Genomic DNA, 15,858 nt, shown 5'->3' with positions numbered 1-15,858 from the left:
TACTGCATTAACACCTTGATGCTCAAAACAGCCCCCTGAAGTAGACACTATGTTATCTGCTTTCTCCAGATGAGGAAAATGAGGCAGACGCCCAAGTTCACACAACCCGAGAGGAACAAAATTCTCCCCAGACAAGCAGCCTTGCTATCTCTGTGGGTCCTGTCGCCCCAGAAGAGCATGGGCTTAGGAGCGGCAGGGATGGGGTTCAAGACAAGGGCACATGTCCGTGGGCTCCCAGCATAGACTCTGGCCTGGCTGAGGAGCCCCCTCCCCACTGAGGGGGGCAGGAGAGCACAGTGAAAAGAGCCCAGACTCTGGAGATAAGAGGTCACTCCTGGGTAAGCCTCTGTGCCTCAGTGTCCTCATCTCTAAAATGGGCACATCAGGAGCTTGTGCCTGGCAGGAATAAATGTGTGTGCAGGGGCTTCCCTGGTGGTCCAGTGGTTACAACTCCGTGCTTCCAATGCAGGGGGCCTGGGTTCGATACCTGGTCAGGGAACCAAGGTCCCACAGGTCACATGGCATGGCCAAAAAACAAAACAAAACAAAAACATGTGTGCAAAGCGCTGAGCCTAGGGCCCGGCAGAGTCTGAGGGCAGGGAGGGTCCAGGACTGTTCTAGCCCAGCCGAGCCACCAGGGAACCAGGGACAGCTGGGGGCTTGAGGGGCTTGCAGGGGGTGTCTCAACCCACTGGTGCCAGCGCAGGCACCAGGCAGGAATCAGAAAATGTATGTCCCAAGCTCTCCCCTTCAGCAGCCCTGTCCTAACCCCCAAATCTGCAGGGTTCCCCATGGGTCTCAAGGAACTCCTGATGGGGCGTGAGGACCAGACTGGGGGAGGGCAAGCCTGGGAGGCTGGGGCCCAGCCAGGACCCCACCCCACCCCGCTTGAGAGGTCCCTCTGTGCCAGCCCTGCCCTGCCCCCACTTGCCATCTGCCTGGTCCCCGGGGTCCTGGTCCCCCCAGCTGCTGCGTTTGCTCATGTGATGCCCCATCTGCTATGAGTCGGAAGAAAGGTCCACAGGGCCACCCCGGGTCGGGCTGGGGTGCTGAGACTGCTCTGGTTCTGGGTGGGCTGGCAGCACTGACATTTGGGCTGTGTTGCCACATTTCCCCCACCACTCTCACCAGCCCTGCCCCTGACTCTTCACTGCATCCCTGAAAGGGGCGCAGTCCCACCACCCATCACCCACACGCAGCTCTTGCGGAGGATGAAGTGACTTGGGGCCCGGCTCAGCGAGAGCACCGTCCGTGTGGCCCCCTTCATGGCTGTCCCTGTCCTGCCCCTCCCAAATCTGTCATGCCGGGCCCCGCTGGGAAGGCCACCCCGACTACACACAGACCCGGCCACAGCCCCGGCCCCTCTTTTACCTGCCCTTCTCCTGGGCTGGGCGACCACCGCCCCTCTCTATCCCCACAGCCATGAAGCTGCCCTCCAAGTAGAAGCCTCGGGCCTGGGGCAACCAGGTCAGCCCTGCATCACAACCCTGCCCTCCTTACCCAGCTGGGGTGGCATCCTGGGCACCCAGACCCCACCTGGCACCCACCTGGCCTGGCTGCAGTACCACCCAAGTCTTCCCGCCATCCCTTCCCCTGAGAGCAGATTGGGACCTGCCAGCCTGGCACTCCAGGTCCCCAAAATGACGCATGCCGGGTCTCCAGTGCCATTGCCTGCCCCACTCCCCGCAGTTCTCATCATTCCCAAACCTTTTCCCATGCAGCTTCCTCTGCCAGGAATGCTGCCCGCCTCTTCCCTCCAATCCCCATACGTGTACACCAAACCCTCCTCCCCTCCCCACCAGCACCCAAGGCCAGACTCTGGGCCCTCTGCAGAGCCTCCGGGTCCTCCCAGGTCAGGAGGTTCTCTCCTCCTCCACCAGCAAGCTTATCTCACTCGTCAGCCTCAGATCCTGCCTTGTTTGTGTCCCTGGCAAGATGAGGGTGTCCCGGCCAGGCTGACCAGGTCCTGCCCAGTGGCCCAGGGCACCAAAGCCAGCACAACAGTGCAGCCTCCCTAGCACAGCCTCCGCCTCCCACACCACACTTGGAGAGGCGTCCTTCACGACCCTGACGTGCTCGGAGCCAAGACCGGGACCACGGCAGGCAGGGCAGCTATTAACCCACCCCACATGCCCACTTAGCAGCTGGGAAAACTGAGGCCCAGAGACAGAGGCAAGGCAAGGCGGCCACGGTGATGCTATGACCAAGGTGGAGCTGCATCTCAGGTCCCTAGAGTCCCTGCAGTAAAGGGACTCAGATCTGGTCCCAAGATCTAGTCCTGCCCTGGATATTGGCAGGGAAGACCTCACGGGACCCCTGGCCTGGGCTCTGGGGAACCAACTCAGCAGCTGGTGGCTCTCACTGACCCGAGACGCTTCTCCCCACTCAGCCTCCAATCGAGAGGAATCAACCCTCTGCCCTCAGGGTATCTGCAGCAAGGGGGCAGGGACTTGGCTCTGGACCACCCACACCTCATTTGTCTCATTCGCTGCTGTGTCCCCCCCCCAGAACAGTACCAGGCACACAGTAGGTGCTCAATAATTGTTTATATGAATAACTTCTGGGACTTCCCTGGTAGCACAGTGGTTAAGAATCCGCCTGCCAATGCAGGGGACATGGGTTCAATCCCTGGTCTGGGAAGATCCCACATGCCGTGGAGCAACTAAGCCTGCGAGCCACAACTACTGAGCCCACGTGCCACAACTACTGAAGCCTGCGCACCTAGAGCCTGTGCTCCGCAACAAGAGAAGCCACCGCAATGAGAAGCCCGCGCACCGCAACGAAGAGTAGCCCCCGCTCGCTGCAACTAGAGAAAGCCCGCGCACAGAAACGAAGACCCAACGCAGCCGAAAATAAATAAATAAAATAAATAAATTTATTTTTTAAAAAAACAAAACTTCTTTGGCCCTCTAGAGCCACAAAGGCTATTCCTCCCCACCCCACCTAGCCCAGGCCAGAGCTGCTCCAAGGCAGGATGGGAGTGGGGCAGGTGAGAGGGTCCTGCCTTAACTCACGCCGCCCCCCCCCACTGCCTCAGTAGAATGAACACCAGCCCCTTCCCACGGGGCCATGAGAGACCCCAACTCGTTACCACAGGAAGGAGGCTGGCTGGGGAGGCGGGGAGGAGAGGAACCAGCAGTTCCCAGGTGGGGAAACCCTATCAGCACCGGGCAGACGGGGGCCTGGGGTCTGGCGGTTAGCAAGCAGGGAGCGCTCCAGCCCTCAGCCGCTGCTTCCCCATCTACTGCTGCTGGTTTCCTGGACGTTCTCTCTCATCCCAGGTCCCTCATGTTCAGACCCCACTGCCAGGACCATCTCCTCCTAAAGGTGGCCCGGGCCATGAAGAGCCAGACTGCCCCTGTTTCACTGGGGGGCGCCAGATGCAGCATCCGGGCAGCTGAGGCGAGGCTGCCCTCACGTGCCCACGCTCAGCCCCCGGCAGCATCCTTTCCTCCCCAAGGCGGGAGGCTGCCTTGTTCTGTGACCTTAGGTAAGGCCCCTGTCCTCTCACAAGTTTGGTTCTCCCATCTGTACAGTGGGGGCAGGAGAGCACAGTATCTCACCACCCACAGAGCAGACCCAGCTTGCAGCGCCCAGGGACTCTATCACTTTGAGCCTCAGTTTCCCCAGCTAACAAATGGCTAGTGGCTCTGAGAGGTTCCATCCTCTCAGGCCCATCCCCTTCCCAGGCGTCTCCCCGTCCATCCACCCCCAACTCTAGAGACCCTGCACAGCACTGCTCTCGTGGGCTAGCTCCCACCCAGATACCAAGACTTCGGCGCCCCGGTCCACTGCCACCCCACCCTCTGCTGCACACACTCCCATCCCTCCTCCCTCCTGCCGTCATGCCCTTGATCTGGTACCTGGGTAGAAGGTCCTGCGCGGGGCCGGGCAGCTGAACCGCCTTTCAAGATCCCCCTCCGAGGCTTAACCTGCCAGCTGTGGTCCCGTTTCTGAGAGAGCTGGTGAGTGTGGAGGCTCCCAGCCCCTCTCCTGAGGCAGGGCAAGGCAGGCAGCCAGTGTGGAGCCCGGAGACGCGCCGGCTTGTGTTTTTGGGTCGGGGGACACCGCGCTCCTGCCCCAGCTGGGCTCCTCCCTCCTCCCAGCTCGGCTGGGGATGACGGGACCATACCATACGTGAGTCACAGATTTCTCAGAGGGAGGCTGGGAGGGGGCAGGGCTGAGAGAGCCGAGGCGGGGACACTGGGGGATGCCCATGACTCAGCTCTGGGCAAGGGGGGCACTTCAGCCTCACCCGCCCCCGATCCAGGCAGACAGGTGCCAGGCTTCATGGACGGATGCTGGTCGGAGATAAGTCTTCCTCCTCGCCCTCCATCTGTTACTTCCCCAGGGCTGTTCTCCACAGAGTTCCCGCCGAGAGGCCAGGGTTGCTATGGCAACAGGCCACCCCGATGCTGCCCCCCCCACCCTGACCCCGCACCCAGGCCCGGCAACAACGGCCCTTTCCTGAAAGAAAGCCCAGCCTCCTGGGCAGCAGGCAGGAGCCGGCGCTGACCAGCAGGGCGGAAGGCACGCCGGGGAAGGGGGGTGTCAAGCAGCCTGGCATGCGGCCAGCCAGGCCACACACAACTGGCCACCTGACCTGACTCCTCCCTGAGCCTCCGCTAGTCCCCCCGGCAAGGGGATCCATCTCAGCGCTCCCCCGAGCACTCACAGTTTCAACATTCCAAGACTCAAGATCTGGATTCTGAGACCCCAGGGGCTTCTGGAAATGGCCGCCCAGTCCATCTGCTGGGCCAAAGGGGAAACTGAGGCCCAGGTGAGGAACCATTCCTGGTGGTTCCAAAAGCTCAAAGAGAGAAATCTGGAAACGGGCCGACGCCCCCATTCCCCTTCTGGTCACTGGCCTCTGTCAGCATTTCCCTCCCACTGCTAAGGTTCATGGCCACCCTGGGAGTCAGGAAGCTTCGGATGGCCCAGGGCACCCCCCCACACCCTCCGCGGAGCGGGGATCCCCGTCTTCCCTCATCCCTCCAACGTGAACAGATGATTCCCAAGTAACAGATGCTGGAAGGATTTCACAACCTAATGAGGACAAGCGATGACAGCAACAATAACAAGAGTAATAATAATAATGATTACATTCACTGACCATTTACTACATTCCAGACCCTTCCCTGGCACTGTCGCCACGGTGCCACAGGAAAACCTGTTGCTCAGACCAGCACCTGACACTTGATGAGCCCTCGGTCAATATTCATGGTGAATGTGGTGATGCAGAAGGAAGAGATATGAAGCCCAGAGAAGGGAGTTAACTCGCCCAAGATGACACAGCTGGGAAGTGGCAGAGATGGGGTGGGAGCCCAGGTGGTCCGGCTCCACAGCCCGCTGTCCTAAGCACTCATGAATTCAGCCTCCCTAGGGGGACCACGAAACAAGGGAGCAGAAAAAGGATGGGGTGGAAAGGATCCGGGAAAGGATGGGGATTCCCTTACATGCATGTCTTTGGGCAAGTCACCACCTCTAGGGTTCAGTTTCCCCAAGGTCTGTCATTCAGGGCTGGGCCAGCTGTTCACTGGGGCAGCCTCAGCTGTTCCCCGGGGTCCAGGCCAGCCAGACAGCAGTCACCCACCCATTCACACACACACACACATGCCACAGAGGGTGCTGGCCTGCAGGGCACAGATGGAGGGTCAGTGGCGCTACTTTGCGGTTGGCACGGGCTTGCTGAGCTGGATGTCCAAGCAAGGGATGGAGAAGCCTGGAGCCAGCTGCCACCCTGGCCACCCAGGAAAGGCCTATGCGGTGGCCCGGCCGGGGCAGGAGTTGCTTGCCAAGCTCTGCCTGCTCTCTCACCATCAGGCTGCTCAGAGACCTGCTGTGTGCTGGGCACTGTGCTAGGCTCCAGAGGGTGGAGACAACCCTGGCTCACGTGGTGGTGACACCAGACAGTCAGTTATCAGCACCGTAGAGCCCCAGAGGGCTCTGAGAGTCAGAGGAGAGAAACCAAATAAGTTATTATTAATTACAACACTACCTCTTATTAGCCTCGATACGTCTATGGGATTGATAACAGGGGCTGTGTCCATAGGGTTCACTGTCTAAGACCTCTGCTCTCTGTGGATCCTTCTCACTGTATCCTCCCAACTCTGTAGGCTGGTCCCACTGGTATGTCAGAGACACAGCTGGTCTGCGGCTGGACCTCCAGACCTGTGGGCTCTAACCAAGCACCTACCAGGTGCCAGGCCCCTGCCAGGTTCATCACATTCGTCATCTCCTCTGCCTCTCAAGACAGCTGCTATCCTGCTCCACAGAAGAGGAAGGAGGCACAGAGAGGGCGAGGACCTTGCCCTCACCTTTCAGGGTCAGAGCCAGGGTTTGAACCAGGCTCGTCGGCCCTTGAGCCCCAGCTGGGTCTTGAAGAAGCGGTTTCAGTGAAGAGAGACCAGCAGGAAGGGCATTCTGGGTAGAGGGAACGGCATCAACAGAGGGGGAGAGGTGGGACATGGGAGACATCCTTGGAAGGAAGTAGGATCTAATTAGGGGGCTAAGGGCAGATGGCAGATTCTGAAAGCATGGAGTTTGCCTTTGATGGTATTTCGTCAAAGTTGCTGAGAAGCACTCAGAATGGTCCACAGACCTATGGCATGACCAGAGAAGTTGTCAGAAATCCAGCATCTCAGGTGTGTCCCAGACCTGGTGAATCAGAATATGTATCTGAACAAGATCCCAGGTGGTTCCAGCATTTGTTTTTTTGCCACATCGCATGGCATGTGGGATCTTAGTTCCCCAACCAGGGATCGAACCAGTGTCCCCTGCAGTGGAAGCATGGACCACTGGACTGCCAGGGAAGTCCCCCAGCATTTGTTAAAGCAGGAGAAACTTTGGTCTACTCTAGGGGCTGTACCAGCAATGATGGGATGGGATGGGATGTGGAGGGGAGGCCAGGACCCAGCGGGGGCACTGGAGAAGATGGAGGTGGGTGGGAGGCTAGGGGGGAGACTTTGGTCCAAGAAACCAGAAGCAGGGCTAGGACCTCTTCTCACATGTGAGGGGGGATGTCAGAAACTGCCCTCAAGTATGTGAGGGGATGGGACGGGGTACAGATCTGGAAGACAGGCACAGTGGAATGGGGGTACCCTTGCGACATATTGGGGAACCCTCTGAAAGGCAACTGGAAACACATCGCTAGGACTCAAGGGTGAAGGGCTGGGGTCCCCCAAGCCCAGGGAAGGTCATAGACATTACTGGCTGGTGACGGTGACCAGAGATGGGGTGGAGAGTGCAGAAAGTTGCAGAAAGGTCTTCATTTGAAGGGATGGAGGAGAGGGGGTAATGTTACCACCTGGAGGTTGGTTCAGACTCTGGGCTCAGGCCAACGGGCTTCTGCTCGGCTCTGCCAGCCGGGGTGACTCAGGCAGCATCTCTCTAGCCATCCGCTGTCTCACTGTCAAGTGGGGATAATAAGAGCACCACCAATAGTAAAAATGAGGCCACGTACGTAAAGCTCATGGCCTAGCCCTGGCCCAAATGCGTGCTCTGATGTATTGTGAGGGCTTTGCTGTTCAGAGCAGCCTGAGAAGGAGACAGAGAGGGGGCTGCCAGGGAGGCGGGAGGGCGTGTGTTCCCCAGGACAGGAGGGAGGACGGGACATCCGTGGTGGCCACTGTGACAGAGGCTTGGGCAAGTGGGAGGACACAGCAGGGCTTCTTCCTGGAGGCCTCACCCTTTTCCATCTCTAACTCTCCAGCCTGGGCAGCCTTGCAACCAGTGAAGAGCCGTGCCCACCTGCAGGAAGAGTCATGGGCAACCACTGCCTGTGTGTAGGTGGGTTTTCATTGGACAAGAGCTGTTCGAGTTCAGGCTTCTCCCTTGCAAGCTGAGTGGTCTTGTAAATCACTGAGCACCATGACTGGCACACAGTAGGTGCTCAACAAATGTTGGCCAATGTCATGATTATCATCAAGTCAACACAAATGTCAAGGGCCCAGCACTCCGCCATTGACAAAGCCCTTTCATGGCCAGTGTCTCCTCTACAAACTGTGATGACTGATCCCACTTAACAGAGATGGAAACCCAGGCACAGAGAGAGAACTTTCCCAAAGCCTCACAGCACATCAGCAGCAGAGCCAGGATTCGAACCCTTGTCTTGTGACCCAGACTACGTGCTTTGTGGCCAATGCTCCCAGCCACCTCCCAGTACATTCCCGTGGGAAAGCCTCCTGGCCGCAGGCACGGGGGCAGCCGCAGTCCCATGATAACACCATCACAGCCGTCCCAGGCCCGGGGGATGGCAATGCCCATGTGACTCAGCTGCCCTCACAAAGGGAACTGTGTGCCCGGTGCCTCAGGCCTGCCGCCCTTACCCACCACCCATCCCCCAGCTGCAGAAGGAGCGGGGAGCCTGACATATCCAAGACGCAGGGAGAATTAGAGGCACCATCAGCCAACAGGACAAGTCTAATGGAGATTCAAGCCCAGGCTTGGGGTGCAGGAGGCTGGTGCCAGCCCCGGTGATGGAATGAAGGGCCAGGCGAGCAGAAGGGCAGAGATCGCCCAGGTCCAAGCCGGTTTTCTGAGGCCTTATTTGGAGCTCCAAGGACAGACTCAACCCCATTGGCTCTCTCGGGGGGTGGAGCCCAGGCAGGTGCCCCACCCACGTTTACCTGCATCAGGTTTCAAAAGTACTGGGGCTTGTGGTCTGGGCTCCTGTCCCCAGCACTGACCTCTCTCCACCCCTTCCCCCTGAAGGCTTCAGACTCAGAGCCCATGCACCACTGTTGAGCTCTTACTGTGTACCACGCAAGTGACTTGCATTTTCTCCCGTGATCCTGCCCAGGAAGCCTTGCCTCTTTTGCTGAAGGAAGAGACAGGCTCAGAGAGGGAGGGCGCCCAGCCCAAGGTCACACAGGATCTGACTTCAAGGCTTCCTTCCTCCCCCAATACCCTCCTCCTGGTTCCAGTGACCACATGCCTACAAGAAGTGTCCTTGGACCTGCCCCAGACAGGCAGGCAGACAGACATCCCCCAAACCCCACGGTCACCCTGTTCCTGCCCAGGAACATAATTCAGGGCCTTAGACAAAGTTCAGGTTGGCTGGGTCTCCAAGGGCCACCCCTGCTGACCTTTCCGGGAGGCGGGCATGGCTGGGTGCCCAGCTACCCAAGATAGAAGGTAGACAAGGTGGCCGCCTGCTCTTCCTAGGTATGACGGAATGTCTGACCTCAGCCCAGTCCCTCAAGTACACTTGGCAGGAAGGTTGAATCCAGCCAGAACAGGCCACACTCCTGCCTCCCAGCCTTCAGAAGCCCCTGATCCCAGGGCAAGGGAAGGCCCACCAACGACAGGCCACAAGCCCTCTCCACAACCCCACTCCCATGCCACTGGCCTGGACCACCCTTACTGCAGGAAGCAGGCACAGAGCCGGGTACCCAGAGGCCTGGGTTCCTCAGGTGAGACCCTAACCATCTGTAAACACAGGGTGCCCCTTTGCAGCTCAGGGGATTGGAGCCCGTGGGCTGGGTGGTGCTTCACCACTAAGTCACCGGAGCTAAAAGTGCAGCCCTTCCTTGGGGTGTGACATCTGGGAGAACCACTCTTCCCAAGGGGACTCCCCCTGGGGCTCTGCTCAGAGGCAGGTTTGCCTGGGGGAGACCCGGTGACTGGGTTTGGGAGGCTCCAAACTGCCCCTCATCACCCCACCCCCCCAGATTCCTCCCAGCATTGCCCCCAAAGTCCTCCGAACAGCACTGCATGGGACGTGGCATCAAACTGTCCAGATCTGAGCTTCTGAGCCTCAGTGTCCAAGGGTGTAAAATGGGGCCGCGCGGGCTTGTCTGCAGCCAGGGCCTCCGGGTAGTAACAGGTTTTGTCATTATTCCAGGCTCTCTTTTCAATGCAGATGCCCCCCGTGGGAGGAGCAGAAGAGGCTTCTAACTCCTCCATAGGAGCCTCCCTTCCTGAACATGAGGGCCCAGACAGGCCATCCCAGCTGCTGCCGACGTCTCTGTGGTTGTGCCCCTTCTGTCAGTGCCGCCCACCCCAGCCCTGGCCCTTGAGGTTTGGGTGGCGGCTGCTCAGATGCCCAAAACTTGGGCCAGGTGGCTCTGGTCAGGGGTGAGGCACCGCCACGCCCATGCCAAGGGAGGCAAATGAGGCCCAGAGAGGTTGAGCGACTACCCACCAGGTGGCACAGCAGTGGGCAGAGATGGCAGGTCTTGTTTTGTCTTGGGGTGACAATGTGCCATCTCGCTTGAATGTCACAGGCTTCCCAGGGCCCAGGCTCTCGGCTCTGACGTCCCCATGTGTCCCACTGCCACTCCCGCCCCCCACTACCCACACACACATTCACTGGCGCCCGGCACAGGAAACACACCTGGGAGTCATAAAGAGGGTGCCTCAGTGTGCTCACCTGGCAACCGGGGCGGCCATCACTTCTCTTTTGGTGAAATAAAGAGTCGTGTGTACTTTGTGGAAAGGCCAGCCTCGCCCCCAGAGACACCCCCAGCGCCTCTCAGAAGCACTGCTTCCCACCTGTGCGTCTGGCCCGGCAGCCAAGGAGCGCCCCCGGGGTCTCCCCATAGGTGCTGGGGCGCAGATGGCTTAGGAGGCGTAATGGGGCAAGGATGACAGACACTCATTAGCAGCGGAGGCCTAAGCAACAGAGGGAACACGGGGGGCCCATTTTGCTACCGCAATGCCCCAGGGAGCCAAGTGGGTAGGGGCAGAGCTGGCCGGGCGCCAGGCCCCCACCCCACCCGCCCTAGCCACCCATCTCTGTCTGGCTGCCGAGTGGAGCCAGGAGCCTGGGTGTGTGGGGGCGGAGGTGGGGCTGGAAGGCTGCCGCTCCCGTCTTTGTTTTCAGACCTCTGCTCCCGCCACCTCGGTCCAGGTAGATAAGGAACCAGCCCAGAGACCGCAGGCCTGGCTGCAGTTCCCACAGCGGGCACCGGCAGGGCCGGCCCTTTCCTCAGGACGGCGGCCCTCACCCTGGTGTGTCCTGGGCCGCCACCTAGGAGTCGCCTGACGGAGGCCTGGCCCGGGTCAGCAAGAGGCCATTTGGGGAACCGCTTGCCTTTCGCCTCCGGCCTCTGGCAGCCACGGCCGGGAGGGCCGCGCTGCGGGCTGGGGGAGCCGCGGAGAGGCGGAGGGACCCCGTGCTGGCCAGAGGGGCAGGTACAGCCCCAGGCCTGGGCCCTGTTCCCTTTCACCTGGGGAGGCCGCCCTCCTGCTCCTTGTCAAAAGCCAAACGACCGGCGCCACCAGCTCCCAAACCCGTTTTCCGTGGGACCCCTGGTGGAAACAGGCTCTGGGCGCCGGGGGCACGCCTCCCGCCTCCTCGTCCAAGCACCCAGCTCTGCAGCCTCCCCTCAGTCCCCTCCCTTCGGCAGTCTCCTCATCCGAGCACAGAGAGCACAGCTCACACCCTGCGCCCTTCCCTGTGCCAACATAAGCACCACGTGAGCATGGCCGGCCCACACTCGGAGCGCCAAGGGGTGACCCCGCGACAGCCTGGGCCTCCACATCAGCGCAGAAGCCTGAGGCCTTGCCGGGCCTCACACATGCCTTCAGGCGTGGAACGAGACCGGGGGTCGGCCAAGGTCGAGCGCGCCAGGCTGGGAGCCACACTCCCCCATCCTCTTCCTCCCTGGCCCGAACAGCAGCTTCTTACCTTCGGGTCTGGGCAGGTCCCGGCCGGACTCTGCCTGCGCCGCCTGTCCCGCTTCCACCTCCTCCCAGGGCTCACAGGCACCCGACCTGAGCGCGTCCGGGCCCGGCGGCCCCAGGTGTGGCTCCGCCTGCCCGTGTTGCCCGATTTCCGGTGGCCTCACAGCTCCCGCCTCCCTCTCTCATTCCTGCGTTTCCCTGCAGGAGCGGACCTGGCCCCTTGGGTGCTGCATGCCCCAAACCCTCACCTCAGCCCTTAATGGGCTTTCAGCACCCCTACCCAGGGACCCCTGGGCTGCTGGCCCAGCGTGGCCCCCGAAAGGGCTCTGAGTGCCCGCCTCCCCAGGGCTGGTGGGCGTGGCTGCCCCACCGCCATATGCAATCACCAACTCTGCGAGCCTTCACCTGCCTGCTCTGTGCTGAGGCCCCACCTGAAGCCTGGCCCCAGACTCACCTGCCTGCAAGATAAACAAGCCAGCAACCAGCATCTACTTAGAGGCAGGAGGCGAGGGTGGAGTGCGGGGGTGTGATGGGGGCCGGGGGGCACGGTCCCTGCTGTCAGAATGTTGAGCTGACACAGACGAAGGGAGGCGGCAAGAATGGAAGCTTCTTCCTTGGCAGGGATTGGGGGCAGCTGCTCCAGGTATCCCGGGGTGCAGAGGGGAGTGGTCCAGGGAGGCTCTGCTTCACGCACGACGTCCCCACGGAGCCTCTGAGTACACCCTTCCCAGCCTCCTCCTGGACCACTTGCCCCCCCAGCCCTGCCTGCCCAGCCCCTGCATCACCCTTGAGGCCTCACCCGAGACCAGTAGTTCTCCTGGGGAGCTTTTCAAAGTTCTCACTCCATGTACCCATTCCCCCAGGTGGCTCTGATTCCCACCCCCACCACCAGTACCCATAGTATTAAGAACTGAGCCACCCGTTCTTCTTCCAAGAAGCCATCCAGGCAGTTGTTGATTCATTTGGCAAAGCCTGTACCAGGAGCCACTGTGGGCTGGCCCCAGGCTAGGCACTGAGGTACATAATTGCAACCTTGAGAGCCTTCCCTCGCCTCCCCTGCCAACACACACCATGTCTCCCACAGTCCCCTGGGTTCCCCCTCACCTGGGCCCATCCCCTAGTGTGAGAGTCATTTCTTTCCTAGCCTGTGTGGCCTGCCAGATCGTCAAAGCCACGCCCCAGCCCAGGGCCTGGTGGGTGACTGGTGGGTGAAGGAGAAAATGTGGGGAGAAGGAACGGATGATGGATGGACAGAAGGCTGGACAGGTGGATAGATTCAGCCATGCATTTAGAGGGTGCCTACTGAGGGCCTACTGTGTACCAGGCACTGTTCTAGGCACTGGGGACACAGCAGCAAACAAAACACAAAAATCTCTGCCCTCTTAGAGCTGCGGGAGACAGATAATAAATTAAATAAGGAAATAAATATGAAATATATCCAGTGGTAAGAACTATGGAGCAAAACAAAGCAAGGGAGGCAGAGAGAAGGATGGAGGAGAGAGGGTTGGTTTAGATTTTCTTGGAGAAGGTGACACTTGACACAGACTGGATGTGACAAGGGAGGTAGACTTTGCGATGTCTGGAGGGAGAGCATTCCAGGTAGCAGGAACAGCACGTGCAAAGGCCCTGTGGTAGGTGGCTGCTTGGTGTGTTTAAGGAAAAAAGAGGATCCGGGCATGGCTGAATGAAGGGGTCGAGGTAAAGAGGAGCCCAGGGAGTTGAAGGAAGGATGGATGTACAGATGGACAGATGGGAACAAGGGTGGTGGATCTGGATCTGATGAAGTGTGGTAGAGCTCCAGCCCCGTGAGGGAGGGTTTGCCTCTTGGCCACAGCTCAGACTCATTCCTGGAGGCTAGCCCAGATCCCACGGCGGTTCCTTGTCCCCAGATCACCTCCCCAGTTCACCTGGGGAAATTTCCAACTGCTGATATGGCCTCTGCTCTGCCCATGGGCATGGGTGCCTGCTCTGCTCAGCAGGAAGCTGTGCCCCTACCCCCATGGCTGAGCACAGATGCGGGCACCAGGAGAGAAGTGGGGTGTCAGAGAGAAACAGGCCTTTAGGAAGAGGGCCTGACCCCTGAAACGCTGGAGTTGCCCCAGTGTCCTGAGAGCTGTGCCCATGGCCCCAGAGATGACACCCACCCCGGTAAGGACACCAAGGGAGTCCCACTGACTTCCTGTATACCCACTGGTGACTCCCCCACTCCTGACACCCACACTCCCTCCCCCCACCCTATGCCACTCTGCCCCCAGGGCCCTGGCTAGTGATGCAATCACCAGGCTCTGTCAGGTGAGCAGGAGGGGCTGGGCCCTCATTCGCTGGGTGCACTTGGGGAGGTTGCTTAACCTCTGTGCCTCAGGTCATCTATGAAATGAAAACACATGCCTTCGCCCTTCTTGTCTTCCAGAGGCCAAGGGAGGAAAGGGGATAGATGGGTCAGGAAAGTGCCCTGGGAAAGACACCTGTCAGAGCAGGTGTCTGAGGAGCATTGGTGGGGCTGGGGGCTTGGTCTCTAGGAGCCCCATCCAGGACCTGTGGATTATCCCATCAACTCCTCGCCACACCCTATGAGGCAGGAGCCACTTTTTAATGTGAGTTTTACAGATAAAGGCGGGGTTGGGGTGGGGGGAGTGTTAAGTAACACATCTGAGGTCAGAGCCAGGCAGTCTGATCCAGGACTGGGGCCCTTTATCTGACCCTGGGCGAGCCCAGCCTCCCTCTGCTCCCCCCACCCGCACTCAGAGGGGAGCCTCAGGACATGCAGACCCTTTCCTTTAAGGAGGAAGTGTGGAGGGGTGTGAAGAGCTGTGACCTCTCATGCTCTAGCAGGACCTCAGGCTCGGTCTCCAAGCTCCCTCTGAGAGCTAGTGCTGCCCACAATGGAGAGAGTGAGCTCCCCGTCCCCAGGGGAAACCAAGGAGGTGCTCAGCTGGAGTGTTGCAGAGAAGACACCTGCCACATCTGTGAGGAGGACTCAGTGGTCTCTAAAATCATTTTCTAATCACAGGTTAATTCATGTGGGCCATTTTTTACTAATTCATGTATTCATTCGCTAAATTGATATTTGCAGAATAACTGCTGAGTGCCAGGACCTTCTTCACGTTTTTAAAAACAAACTGCCGGGCTTCCCTGGTGGCGCAGTGGTTGAGAGTCTGCCTGCCGATGCAGGGGACACGGGTTCGTGCCCCGGTCTGGAAGGACCCCACATGCCGCCGAGCGGCTGGGCCCGTGAGCCATGGCCGCTGAGCCTGCGCGTCCGGAGCCTGTGCTCCGCAATGGGAGAGGCCACAACAGGGAGAGGCCCACGTACCGCGAACAAACACACAAACAAACAAAAACAAACTGCCAACAGGGCAGGCAGCAGCGCTGTGACTGGGCGTCGGGCTCTAGAGCAGACTGCCTGGGTGAGGCATCCCAGTTCCACTTGCCTCCCTTAGCCTTGGTTTGCTTATCTGCAAAATGGGGGTGATAGCGGTATCAATCCATGAGGATTAAATGAGAAAATGCTGAGTGCTTCCAACAGTGGCTGGGACATGGTAAGGGCTAAGTCAATGTTGGCCATATCCAAATGCAGAGGGGAATTGAAGTTACTGACCTTATAAAGCCCCTTCTGGTCTTCACCGTGGCCTCTGTATTGAATGGAGTTGGCCTCTTCCTCCTTTTTGGCCACATCTGGAAGAAGGTGACCTCCCCGGCCAGATGTGGGTGTACAAGCCCACAGCCCTCACTGTGCTGGGATGGACAGAGAGAGAGCCAAGGGCATTACCCTGCTTCCCGTGAGGAGTTCATTCTCCACCACCTGCATCCTTGGTCACACACCTTCCAGGTTCTGTCTGTACCTGCTCATCCGTCTGCACACAGTCTGAGGATCAGGAGACCTGCTTCCAGTCCTGGGTCTGCCACTCACTGGCCCTGTGACGCTGAAAAGGTCAGGGTCCTTCTCTGAGCCTCAGTGTTCCCGTCTGTGTCATGGGGACAGTAAGTGGACCCATGCTGCAATGTTTTCAAATGACTCACATGAGGAGACTTGGGGAAGGGAACCACTTTGCCAACCAAAAGACTCAGTTCACCATGCCAGCAACTCTGACAAGTGTCTGTCCCCATTTTACAGATGAGACCAAGGGCAGAGAGAAAAATTTGCTCATAGCCCATGTGTTTCTGTGGCATCAGGCCACATCTTTGGCATTCCGTGACAGCAGAAGCTGTCCTTGTGTAGTCTCAGGGGTC

General features: G+C 59.3%; 1 protein-coding gene across 5 annotated transcripts in view; it reads right to left on the bottom strand.

Moving 5' to 3' along the window:
• ADGRG1 (adhesion G protein-coupled receptor G1) overlaps positions 1-11,771 on the bottom strand; it is a 40,084-nt gene extending 28,313 nt beyond the window's left edge. The window contains exon 1 of one of the 5 annotated variants that reach the window (XR_010939257.1): positions 3,864-4,225. The gene's annotated coding sequence lies outside the window, so the exon portion shown is untranslated. Of the gene's footprint in view, positions 1-3,863; positions 4,226-4,255; positions 4,372-11,632 lie in introns of those variants that run through there. The other 4 variants (XM_067720390.1, XM_067720393.1, XM_067720388.1 and 1 more) reach the window with 4 other exon arrangements.
• Between the last annotated feature and the right edge of the window lie 4,087 nt (positions 11,772-15,858).

This window comes from Pseudorca crassidens, chromosome 20 (genome assembly GCF_039906515.1).
Source record: "Pseudorca crassidens isolate mPseCra1 chromosome 20, mPseCra1.hap1, whole genome shotgun sequence".
Lineage (NCBI taxonomy): Eukaryota > Metazoa > Chordata > Mammalia > Artiodactyla > Delphinidae > Pseudorca > Pseudorca crassidens.
Note: the sequence above shows the minus strand (reverse complement) of the source record. Positions and strands in the feature narration are given on the sequence as shown.